This window comes from Pteropus vampyrus, unplaced genomic scaffold, assembly GCF_000151845.1.
Source record: "Pteropus vampyrus isolate Shadow unplaced genomic scaffold, Pvam_2.0 Scaffold10, whole genome shotgun sequence".
Lineage (NCBI taxonomy): Eukaryota > Metazoa > Chordata > Mammalia > Chiroptera > Pteropodidae > Pteropus > Pteropus vampyrus.
The window spans coordinates 6,810,613-6,825,019 of NW_011888791.1; positions in this window are offsets into that span (position 1 = coordinate 6,810,613).

The window sequence follows — 14,407 nt, forward strand, 5'->3', positions numbered from 1 at the left end:
AATAGCTAAATAGATAAAAAGGAATGAGAGTATTCTAGAAATTAAAGAATGTAGTCGCTAAAATTTTTAAACTTAGATTTCCAGTGTTTGCTCAGTGATGTAAATCCAAAAAAAGAATGTTTTCCCCATACTTATAATAAGAAAAATATACAAAAACTCAAAGTTTACAACTTTTCTTAAAATCATTAGCAGAGGAAGTCACAGGGCAACCAGGTAACATAACATCTAGAGAGAAACAGGTACCTCCAGGGAGAGGCAGCATGTGAATGCTTGCTTACCTGGGGCAGATATCAGACAGCAATAAGAAGAATTCAACAGGAATAGTTAACAAATTGGTGACATGCGGAGGGGCAGATAAACATGGTGGTTGCAAATATAGAATTTCACACCATCTTTTATCTTTTAGGCTTTTCCTAAATAAACTCAACCAAGTGCTCATGGGAGAGACTAGGAGAGTCCTGAGAAAACTTTCACCTGGTATAGAAATAAGAAGAGAAAAAGTAGCTGTGGTGGTAGGGGCCAAATCTCTATGTTAAACAGAACACTGGAGAGGCTGTGTTAACACCAGTTAGAACAGATGTCTAAACAAGGAATGTCATTAGGGATAAAAAGGAACACACACAATGATAAAATGGTCAGTTCTCCAAGAAAGCGAAAATCCAAACATATATGCAACTACAAATAAAGCTTCAAAATATATGTAGTAAATATTGATAGAAAAAAGAAATAAATAAATCCATATTTGTAGTTGGAGATTTCAAAATCCTTTCTTAGTAATTGATAGAACAAGTAACCAGAAATTTAGTAGGCTGAAGAACACAACCAACCAACTTGATTTAATTTACTTTTTAAAACAGTCCACCCAATAACAGAGTACACTTTTTTTTCAAGTACATATGGAATATTCACCATATTCTATCTGGTCTATCTGGATCATGAAACAAACTTTAACAAATTTATTTAAAAAGATATCATACAAAAATATGTTATTAAATCATAATATAATTAAATCAGAAATCAATAACAAAAAGACTATGGAAAAGCCACAAAGTTTTGGAAATTAATACTTGAAAATTAAATGGTATGTTACCAAATAATATGGAATCAAGAAATAAATCTCAAAAGATACTAAAATATTTTTTGCTAAATGAAAATAAAACAAATCAAGCACATACATCCAAACCAACCAGAAAGAAGTAGATCATAAAGAAAAAAGTAGAATTCAATAAAATTGAAAAAGAAAATTAATAAAGATCAATTAAATAAAATGCTTGTTCTTTAAAAAGGTCAGTATAAACTGATGAAACTCTAGTAAAATGGATAAAATTTTAAAAAAGAAAAGACAAAATTATCAACATCAAGAATGGAAAATAAAGCCTCACTATAAGCCCCACAGATATTGAAAGGATAATGGAGAATACTATTAACAACTCTTTCCCATAATTTGAAAACTTAGAATAAATGAACTGATTGAGGAAAGACACAAACTACCTAAAATCACTCAAGAAGAATTAGACAACCCAAATGGTCCTATTTTATTCAAGAAATTAAATTTGTAGTGAAAAACTTATTTAAAAAAAATATCTTCCTAGGACTAAAGGTATGTACTGGTGAACTTCACTAAATATTAAAGGGAAAATAATACAAATTCTACACAATATCTTTCAGAAAATTCAAGAGAATAAAACACTTCCTCACAAATTTTATAAGGCCAGCACTTCTGTAATACCAAAACTAGACTAAGATATCATAAGAGAACTGCATACCAGGATCCCTTATGAATATAGATACAAAAATCCTCAAAAATACCAATTCTAAAAGATATAAAAAGAATAACATATCATAGCCAAAGAGGGTTTATCCCAAGACTAAAAAGCTGGTTTAACACTCAAGAATCAATCAATAAAATGAATAATACTGATACCATATTTTAAAAAATGATATGATCAACTCAATAGATGCAGAAAATCATTTGACAAAATTCAATTACCTATTCCTGAAAAAAAAAAAAATCTTACACCAGTAATAGAGGAAAACTTCCTTAACTTACTAAAGACATATACAAAAACATTAAACACATCATATCTAATGGCGAAAGACTGAATGCTTTCCTAAATTGGAAACAAAACAAGAGAATATAATAGAAATTCTTAGTCAGTGTACAAAAGCAAGAATTAAAGAATATAAATTGAAAGAGAGAAATTATGTCTCTCTTTACAAACATAACTTTCCCTATATAAAACTTCAAAGAATCTTTTAAAAGTTTCTAAAACTAAGAAGTAAATTCAGATCTCAAGATAAAAGGTTACTATGCATAAAATCAATTGTATTTCTACATACTAGCAATAAACAATAGCTATTTGAAAAACACAAACACTACTATTTTCAATCTAGAACCAAAAAAAAAAAAAAAACAGAAAAAGAAATACTTAGGTATATATTTAATGGACTACATATAGGTTTCAAATATTTTCAATTATATATTTATTGAAATAAATCAAAAGACAAAATAAATTGAAAAATATACTGTATTCATAGCTTGTAAGACTCAATATTGTTGAAAATTCAATTACTTGCTAGTTAAATTATATAAATTAAATGCAATATCAATTAAAAATCCAATGGGACTCTTTCTTTTAAATATATATATATATATATATATACACACACACACACACACACACATATATATATATATATATATATATATATACACACACACACACACACACATATATATATATATATATATATATAACAAGCTGATTCTAAAATTTATTTGCAAAGATAAAAAAATTAAATAATCAAAATAGCTTTTAAGAAGTAAAAAATTAACTGACATACAACTAGATGTCAAAAGTTATAATAATCTACTACAAAGTTACAATAACCAAGATGGCATGTTACAGATGAATGGAATAGAATAGAGAGCTCAGAAATAGACCCAAATATAATCAACTAATTTTTAAACCACATTTTTGACATATGATTGACATCTACTGATATTTTTAGAAAGTCATTTCAATAGAGAAAGGATAGTCTTTTCAACAACTAGAGCTTAAACAATTGGATGTCCATATACACAAAAATAAACTTCAACTCATGCCTTCAACCTTAAAAGTTGACCCAAAATAGACCATAGACCAAATGTAAAAAATAAAACTATACAATTTATAGATGAAAACACAAGGAAAAATCTATGTAAGTTTTGTTTAGTTCAAGACTATTTTGATACAACAACAAAAGCATGATCCATAAAAATTGAACTTTTTAAAAATTCAAATAATTTGCTCCACTAAAGAAAGTTGTATGATAATGAAGAGACAAGACACAGCCTAAAAGAAACAATAAAAATTACACTTCTGAAAAAAGAAATGAAACTTATATCTACAAAAAATCTGCATGTAAACGTTTCTAACAGTTTTATTCATAATTGCCAAAATCTGGTAACAACTAGGAAGTCTTTCCCATGTGAATGGATAAACAACCTATGTAAAATGTTTTTCACAATGTAATACCCATCAGAAGAAAAAAAGGAACAAACTACTTATTCACAACACATCAATGAATCTTAAACACATTTTGCCAAATGAAAGAAGCCAGATCCAAAACTTTACACCGGGGTTTCTCAATTTGGGAACTACTTACTTGTTGGGCTGGCTAATCCTTTGTGCATTATAGATTAGTATTACAGACCATTTAGCAGCAGCCCTGACCTCTATCAACTAGAAGCCAGTAACACACCAGTCTTAACAATCAAAAAAGTCTCCAGACACTGCCAAATGTTCCTAGGAAACTAATTTTCCTCCTGTTGAGAACCACTGGTGAACATATTGTATGTTTCTATTTATATGACATTTCTGGAAAAGGCAAAACTATGGAAACATAAAACACATCAGTAGTTGCCAGAGACTGGGGAAAAGGGAGTGTTTAACTACAAAATAGTTTTTGGAGAGATAATTTTTGGGGAGACTACTAACTACTATGTTAGTAGACAAATGACTCCATGCATGTGTCAAACCTTAACCTGCATACCACAAAGAGTGAATTTTACTGTGTGTAAAATTAAAAAAAAAAAAAAAAAAGCTCTTGAAGGGAAGACAAAATCAAATATGAACTGTGATGTAGGAAACTAATTGTATTACAAATGAGTAATACAACCACAACGTAGAGAGTGGAAAAGAAAAGTAACTTTAGTGACTTTGGAAAACAGTACTTTGATTGAATATTGCAAGGCTTAAAGAAAGAAAGAACGTAGACTACTAATGTACTCTAGTTAGTAAATTTGTTTCTCAAATGTATATGGGTTAGGAATTCTGAAATTAATTTATGTATATAATAGGGCTAAAAAATTAAAAAATATATATTGTAGATAATAAGAGCCAGATTTTTCAGTTAGAGGGGAAAAATTGCAAAAACTGCAAGGGATAGTCTTGAATAAAACCTGTGGTGTTGAACCGTAAGTGGAAGTATCCTTAGGAACTCATGTTTTTTAGTATACATACACATATTTAGATACAAAAATAAATATAAATGTGCTTTTATGAAGGTGTGCTTAATCTAAACCTAGTCTGCTGATAGGTTCTAGAAACAGTGATACCCTGGCAGCAATGAGCACGATACACGAAGCATTCGGACCTTAGTATTTAAATAGACTTCTCCAGTAAAAAGAACTTGAGATTCCTAGAGAAGTATTTGAAACACACAAATTTGTCCAGAGCATTGTGTGGTTTCAAAGTAAGGAAGTGCTCATGAAAAGCTCCAGTGACTGAGCAACAAAGTAAATAATGATAGTATCAGGGAGATGTAATATAGATATCCATGCATTCAACTAAGATAAATTAATATATAAATGGGAGAGAAGAGACAACTCTTCCTTATAAAATAAATCAAATTAAGAAATGTATAAGAAATGAAAGATTTTAAAATATTTCTGTTAGGACTCCACAGTAATAATTATTGATGGCAAATTGCCTGCTAAAATTATTATGTAAACTTTTGAAAGAAATAGGATATCTATATCTATACTTGCATAGTGTCAAAGTATCCTCCCCAACATGCTTATCATTAAAGAATGCAAAAAACAGTAACTTTACAGTGTATAAACCTGGCATATACCACATTACAGAAGTGATTCAAGTTAACATTACCAACTGCAACATCTAACCTTTTGTAGCTCCTGTATGTTGGACAGAAAAGGACACATCTCTTCTGTGATATTCTTATCAAAAATATATAACTTCAATTTAATCCTGTGAAAACATCAGACAAGATAAGCCTAAATAAAGACATCTTCTCCTGAAAAGAAAAAAAAAAGAAAAGAAAGGAAAACAATAGAGTAGTAAGGACTTAGTAGATGTGTCTGAAACCATGAACAATGAGCTTGATGATCTCATGCATGTGAATGGATCACTGAGCTTAGCTGGTCACCACTCCTTTCAAGAGATGATGAAGATACGCCCCCTCTCCATTCTTCTTTCATACTTCACTAGAAAAAAATACATGAAAAATTATATTTTAGGTGTAGCTGTGTATTTTTCTTTCTCCACACTTTTCTTAAAATTACCCTACTTTATTTCCCCCTAGATTACTCATATTCATTAAAAAACAACAACAATAAAAACAACTATGGAACTACAAATTGTCTGCAACCTTTAAATGTCTCATAGGCAGACAAAATAGTCACTAACCATTAGAGAAAAACTCATTTCTTTTTGTACTGACTTCAGAAGGTGAACTGAAAGTTACCTTCAATTGAACATTCACTTTCAAGATCAAGGCCTGGTGAAAGAATCTGAAACTGGATTTGGATATATTTAATTAGAACTAAGTTCTTTCAAGGACTTTAGATCCTTCTGCTAAAGATAAAATAAAATAGTGCTAGATTGAAGTGTTTAGGTATTTTAAGCTCAATAAATAGCCTACAAAATTATTAAGCCTTTCCCAGTCCCTTGAACCAGGATCAATCATCTCCTGGGCTCATCTTAACTCTAGAATTTATATAAGGTTTATTATATTATACCTTGCCCATATCTTTTACCTAGCATATAAGCTTGATCTTCCTTGCTAGACTTTACATTTCTTATGGTCAGAGTAGCCTTCATTTAACTAAACCATCACAGTGCTTTGACTAATATTTTGTATTGGGGGACAGGTAAAGGCCTATTGAACAAAATAGATTGTTAGTTTTTTATTCTTTCTGGCAAGATAATTGATATCTCTATGTCTTCCTATACCTTTACCTATATCTATATTTAATTTATATCTGCCTACCTATCTATATAGATATATAGATATAGTTGTTATAGAAATAGATATAGACACAATTCTGCTTCTGGATTACTTCTAAGTATATAACTGTTGTGTCTCTGAGGATATACAATCTATATATAACTAAAAGTTTTAGTGGCACTGCTACCATCACAGGTTACAATTCAGGTTTAGGAAGAATACTACAGTGTTACACCAAATGTTTACACAAAGTCATTGTTTTAAGGGGACTTTTAAATAAAAGATCAGAGGAAACTCATTTATTTAATCATTCATAAATCAATTAATTGGTTCTTTGGTGAGTCAAAAAAATGATATATTTAGTAGAATGTGAGCTCTAGATGGAAAGTATTTCTACTTTGCTTCCTGATGTGTTCTTAAAGTCTGGAGGAGTATTTGGAACATACTAGGGTCTCAATAAATACTTGTGAAATGATAAAATGCATGAACTCTAAGAAATATATATAAATCAGTAAAATTTTCAGCAATAACTTTATATTTTTTAATCAGAAGCAATAATTATATATTGCCCTATGGATCCTTAGCCATAAAGGTTTCTCTTGGATGCTTCTACAACTTCCAGAAGACATTCAATTTAATCTTACCCCAATCTTAGGGAGAAAAGACAAAAGATGCTCATCTACAGAGAGAATCAAATCACTGTTTTTCCACCTACAGATGTAAAGCTTTTCTTTTTTATAGACAAAATGATGATACTTATGACTCATTTATAACTTTCTTTCTCATTTGGGGGTTCTAAGAGTTTTTCTCTTTTCTCAACTAGCATGCCAATTTTTATTGTGATGAATATAAAGGAATGTTCTTTATAAAACTAAATGCCCTTCTCATTCGCTCATTTATCTCTTGGGAATGGATATGTCCTGCTACATACTAGTTTGGATTTCTATAAATTCACAGATTAAGTAAACATGTCACATACCAAATGGCCAAAAATTCTACTGATCCTCTGTAAATAGTACTGACCAAGAAACATTACAATTCATATGATCTTTCTTTGCCTATCTCAAAATATCAGAAATATAAATCAATGCATATATTTCAAATACAATGAAATGTGTGGTTTTTTTTAATGCTACTCATTTTATAGGAAGTACATGGAGTATATATAGGGAAGCTCGTCTGTCATTCAGGAGACCTGATATCCAACCACAGATTTTTCAGTTAATGCTGACTAGGAGAGAGACTCTTTTATATGTTGCTTTGTATATTTATAGATGGTAGTTGTATCCTCTCTATAAATATATAATGCTAAAGATTATATGAATCAATATTTTTCAGTAGAGAATCATTATAATGGCTTGTTACATGGATTAATATATACCATATTATATGTCATATTTATCCTATGTGGTAAAATATCTGATATAGTACACATAATTTATAATACTGGGGTCAATCTTGTTAATCCACACCAATAAATATTTTTAAATATTTGCTGTTTCTAATGCTTTTTGTGATATACTTGATGGTGTACAAACTAATTATGAGTACAATTTATTTAAAGCTAAAAGGAAAGTCAGATAATTTTAGTATTATCCCTATTCTGTGGATGTAGAAAGTAAAGACTCAAAATGATAGCAACTTAAATCTGCACAGAATGTAAGTAGTGAAGCTAAGATTAGATTCCAGGTCTTGTGAATCCTAAAGCTTTTTTATTCACTGCCTGTGTTCAATCTTTTAGAGAGTATTTTTCCATGAAACAAAAGACTGTCTCATAGTTGTACCAGCTCAGTCTTTTTTTCCCTCCAAAATTTTTGGATTTGAAGAACAGCAGGTAGATGGGTTGTGTACTACCAGCTCATCTGGCAGCTTCCTTTAAGTATGACACTTTCAACCCCAGAAGTTCATACAGAATTACACAGCAATCAGTGGCAACATTAATTAGGATTTAAGCCTAGCATTTAGTTTTTTTAAAAATACTTGACATTCAAGACTTTTTAAAAAAGCATATATCTTTGAATCAATTTCGGAGGACAAATTTGGATGATAGCAAGAAAACTAAATAGTAAGTCAGTTGATTATAAACTATCTTTGAACCTGTTATTATCTCAATTTCTTTACCTGTAAAATAAAGACAATATTTCATACCACACAAGTTTTAGTCTTTCCTGAACAAATTTTTGAGAAGATGGTGGGTGTATAGTGAAAAAGAAAGGGGGGTGGGGTGAGTCTTAATTAACTTTAGAAAATACTGCATTATGCTGAGTTAAATGAGTTTCCTTAATAAAGTTCTTCACAAACCTTTACTATGCTAACATGAATTATGAAATCTAACAAGGGGATACTGTATACAGTTACCCAAATATTTTTCACCACAGAACACTTCCTGCCCATAGACTTGAAAAAACTGCATTGCAGTTTTTTGTTGCTCTGTCATTAATACAGATTGTAAGAAGATCAATGAACATATAATAGGATTTAGAAATATTTAAATGATAATATTTGAGCAAACTCTTGGTTACCCATAAGACGTAGGTATAGAAATATCCCTGTTGCCGGGTGTGCTTCTTCACTCTCTCTTCTCAGGCTCTGGGGTGTGTGTCACGGAAAAGAAAAGCACTTCTAGGTAATTGTGCTCTGCTATTATTATTGATCATAATTCCTGAATCATGCTTTTTGAATAAACAATGAAGGGAACCATTATAGCATAAAAATAAAAAGGAAATAACTTTAAGAGGAGACGAACATCCATCAAATGCAAAGACCAAAGTAATTATCTATATAACTCATAAACAGTTTAAATATTAGTAGTTAAAAAACTTAAGCGTACTTTTGAGTGAAGGTTCACCATAATATTAATCAGAGACTTTACAAATTAGGTTTAAAAGTGAAATCTGCTAGCAAGGCATTATAGCAGGTATATATATCAGGATTTACTCACTAGAATTTATTCTATCTCATTTTCACTATGTATAATTTATAACGCCATCCTTATTTTTTTTTTTTAATGAGATGAGGGTAAAATCTATCAGTGCAGATTGCTTATTATTATCATCCCTGACCCATCATTCCTAAAATGTGCTGTCTCCTAAGTGAAGAGAAGATATTTATCTAAAGAAGTCAATCTTATACTTTATAAATTCATTGTTTTAGCTTAGGGTTGGTTAACTTCCTTAAAAGTTTGAGGGAATGATTGTATATATTTTGTATAATAATTTTTTATCACAAAATTTTTCTGACATTTTATTTTATATTGGCAACAATCCATTACCACTACTGTGTCTTCCAATCTGCTGGATTTATAGCCTTGAGACTATTATTTTTGAAAATTTGTAGAAGCAACCTTTTATTCTTAGTTAAATTAAGAAGGAAAAATCTTTCATTTTCCAAAGGTCAAGATGTTCTTTATAAAGAACATAGTTTATATCACTTCCACAGCACTACATATAAGTGATGATAAATAAGTTATCATTTTTAGTAACATACTTTCTTTAGTACTCAAGTTTAAGTTAAGGTTGTCAGAAATTGATTGTCCTGAGTACATATTTTGGGGAGATAAATGGTGCTTGAATGAAATCAATCTTTGGAGATATAAATTCACTTTTCCTGGGAAGGTACACTTTATCTTAATTGCTGGGCAATGTTTTCTCTACACATTGCCTCACATATAAAACATTAATAAATTACTGTTTTTGTAAAAATGTAGTGTTTTCAATCTTGTAATAAAGACAGAATTAAGGTTTAGCAAGATTAGTGTTAGCAAATAGGAGAATTGAAGGAAGAAGAGAAAGAGACACTTGAAAGATCTGGAATTACTTATTATTCTGAGGAAATGATAACAGAGTTCATCGCTTACATGGAACTATCAAAATACTACCTAATAAAGAGTTGGCATAATTCACATAAGCTCATTAGCGTTTGAAAAAATAAAAATTCAGGAATCATGAAGTTAGGAGTAAGGGAAAAAGCTTGGCTGATCTAGAGGGTCAAACTTCAATGTGGAGCCACCAGACCTGGTATCTTAGCATGTTGCACAAATCAAAAAGTCATAGCCCAGGCAAAAAGCTGACAGTGATCGGGACAATTATGAAGTTTAAAAGTTATTACTCCTGAAATCACAAACTTAATCTTGTCCTGGAATTGAGACTTTAATATTAATTCTAAACCAAATTTGTTGGAGATGGTGAGACTGCTACTATACATATGACGAACTTTGATCAGAATTGATTCAGTGGTTGGACAGGACTGAGTCTGAGCCAAGGACAGTAGCTGATGGCTATGGACAGGGAGAGAGGACTGACACTGGCCTAGAATAAATATTAAAGGCAAATTATGCATTAGATTATGGTTTACTGATCTTTTGTGAAGATGAGAAGTTATCCAGTCTAAGAGGAGAAGAATAGACTAAATGATTCCCAGACATCCCAACAAAAATTTTATGGACAATAAAAAGAACAACTCCTTTTTTGGGGTATTCCACATGTGCAGTTACGTACACTGAGTTTTGTAGTGTGATTTATCCCATTAAATCCCTATAACGACTATGCAAAACACATACAGATGCTATCCCATTTTAACAATGTAGAAACTGAGATTTAGAAAAATTAGTTAAGGTCAGGGTTTGAATTATGATCTGTGTATTTGTTACTAATTGCTCCACAACATCTTATCTCAAAATCAAGTAGCTGAAAAAATATTTTTCGTTTTACACTTTCAGTGAGTTAGAAATCTGAGAGTGGCTTAGCTAGGTGTTTCTGATTTTAGGGTCTTTCAAGAGCCTACAAAAAAGGTGTCATGTGAGACTGCAATCATTTCAGGGCTTGACTAAAGAAGGAATTTTCACAAACCTATACAGATGGTTGTTGACAGGTCTCAGAAGATCTGCTTGCAAGCTCACTCCCATGAGCCATTCCCCAGAGCTACCTCAAAACCTGGCACTGGCTTCTTTCAGACTGAGCAATACAAGAGAGAGTGAGAGAGAACACTGAGACAAAAGCTAAAAACTATAATAGAAACAACATTCCATTGTCTCTGCCATATTCTATTATTTGGAAGCAAGTCAGTAAGTTCAGTGCACACTAATGCAAAGATTTCACAAAAACCTAAATACCAAGATGTAAAGATTATTGGGGGACATTTTAGAGGGTACCTACCACAGTATGTGTTATGTCTGAAACTATTTTCTTAACAAAACACTCTACTATCTTTCTCTTAATTTTTAAACTGTAAGTTCTCATGCTTGGATGTTTTTAGCTACACAGTTAGATTTATAATACCGCAAGCCAAGCAGAATAGCTATTTCTTCCTTTTTGCTTAGTTGATAACTGTCCTTTAGAAAAGATGAACAACTCTGCAAAAGGTAGCAAGTTCAATCTTTCTGCAGCACATATTTTTCAGTGTGTAGCAGCTCCCTGCTATTAAGATAAGAAATAAAATGAAACTGAGATTTCCACCTTGTCTATAAGGCAAGTTTTTTTCCTTTGATGCTTTCTTTGTGAAAAATAGATACGAGAATAAAATCAATGCTTCTTCTGTAATAAAACCTGAATGAATGCATTGTGTCGACATTTAGAAATCCGAATGCATATTTTTTTAATTTTTATTTTATTATATATAATAAATTCAAACTTAGGAAGCTAAGCTAGAATATTCTGTTTTATTTCTATATATTTGATACAATTGTATGTTGAGAGCTAAGCTTTTTATGTATTCTGATTTATTAATATAAAACTAATTAGTTTTCTATCTAGTATAGAGAAGGAATAATCAATTCTACAAAGGTAGTAAAATTTTAATAATTTCCTTTTTAAAATATTAAAAAATCTCAATTTCATAAATATTTAAATCCTGCTTTCCTTTCAAAAAGTATTGGCTCTATGCAATGATATTCAAACAGATTACTCTATCTCTATTCTCATTTGGTTTATCAAGGATTTAGGTTTTCTTCAGAGAAATGATTGGTTTCATTTAATCATTCCTTCACCTTGAAGTATAATCCTACTAACATCATATAATGCAAAAATAAAATGTGAATCAATTTTAGTAATAATCTAGAAAAGACAGGGTAATACAAAGCTGATAGGGCTCATTTTATAAAACTGTCAGAACTTACTCCAATTTTCAATTAAATTTGATTTTTACCAAAGTTAATAAACATGCTTTCAAAAAGCAAATATCACTACAAAGTTTATAACAATGTAGCTATTTCCCACTCCTCTCTTCCCAACCTACCAATCTTATTCCCCAAGAGCCACCTCTAATACACCTTTGGCTATTTCTTCCAATATCTAATATTCTTATATACTATTTCCTCAATTTTCAATTTTAGGTAGTTATTTTATTTTTTAAATAAAAGATGGTAGTTCACCTCACTTACAAAGCACTCGCACCCAGCAGACAGACACATAAGCACAGATTCAAATATATCATCCCTATAGTTTCCTAATATAGTTACATCATAATATTTAACTAAATCAATTTGCAGTGCTTACAATGTTCTAACTATTGTTCACAGTGAGACTAAGTGGTATACTACGATTAGAACTCTTTTACAACTTTTTATTTTCCTTAAGATAATAAACGCTTAATTACTTTTCCTATCCCATAAATTCAAATGCATTTACAAATTGCTGTTATTCTGTTTTGAGCTACATAAATGTGTTTTATACACATACTTTGACATATACAAATAATATGTAGGGCTTTTGTTACCTGAGATTTATTTCTTCAGATTGTTTCAATTGGGTTATTTTCATCTGGAACTACCAACATTTGTCAGGACAAGATGCTAAGTTATAAACCACACAATTTTACATTCAGATACTATGTTAATGGTACTGCTGTAAATATATGCCCTTAAAATAAGAAATTCAGATATTTCTGCACAGTTTCTATCAAAAAATTATGATGCATTTATATTCATAAATTCTATATTATACAGTATATTCCTGACTGGAGAGTGTGTCTTTTTTTCTGGGCTTTGATAAAAACTAGGTTTTTGTACTTACAATTTACACACATGATGGTCAATCTTTCTATCAATTACATTTGGCTTCCATAAATTTCACATCCTCTATTTTCTTTCCTACGTAGGTCCTTTTGGTGTCAGAGGACAAATTCTTATTGTGATAAACTTCTGGCTCTGAACTTTGATGCCACAAAGCCAAAGTTGGCATAATGACAGGAGATTACTGGAAGTGTTCTTAAACTGCAGCTAGCAAAAATTTAATTACACATAGAAATGACATAAGCCTCGTAAATATGTCCTACTTAACACAAAATAATGTGTGTTCAACACAGCTTAGCTGGACCCCCAAAATGCATGCGGGCAACCATTCTAGCACGCTTGTACAGGAAAATTGACTGTCAAACAATAGTGGTTAAATTATCTTTCAAATTTTTATAAAATCATTTGATCATGTCTGTCTGTTGAAAGGAATCTGTGCAAGTGAGAGATTCGGAGGTGAAGATTCATTAACTTCCCGCTAAATTCACCTATGCCTCCCCCACCCCCGCCTCCTTTTTATTAAGCTTATACACCAATGGCTTCCTGAAGAGGGGGCAGGGAAATCAACATCTGAGTCATTGCATGTCTAACGATGTCTTTAGCCCATCTTTACATTTAATTATTACTTGGTTGTGTATAGAATTCTAGGCTGAAAATCATTTCTCCTCAGAATGTTGAAGGTATATTGAGAAGTTCAATGTCATTCTAAATTCAGTGACTTCTATGTGCTCTATTTATATGCATTTTCTTTCTGGGTGATTTTTGGACTTGTTATAGGTTGAACCGTGTCCACTCAAAATTCATATGTGAAGTTCTCATCTCCACTATGTCAGACTATGACCTTATTTGGAATAGGGTCATTATAGATACAATTACTTAGGTTGAGATGAAGTCACTAGGGTTGGCTCTAATCCAATATGATTGGTGTTCTTATAGAAAGGGAAAATGAGGACACAGAGACAAACACGCGTAGAGGGAAGATAATATGAAGAGATATAAAAAGAACACAGCCATCTACAAGCCAAGGAGAAAAGCCTGAAATAAATCCTTCCCACATAGTCCTCAAAAAACCCAGCTCTGTAATGCCTTGATCTTGGACTTCCAGCCTCCCAAACTGAGAAAACAAATTGTTTTTTAAGTTACTCAGTTTATAGGAGTTTGTTACAGCAG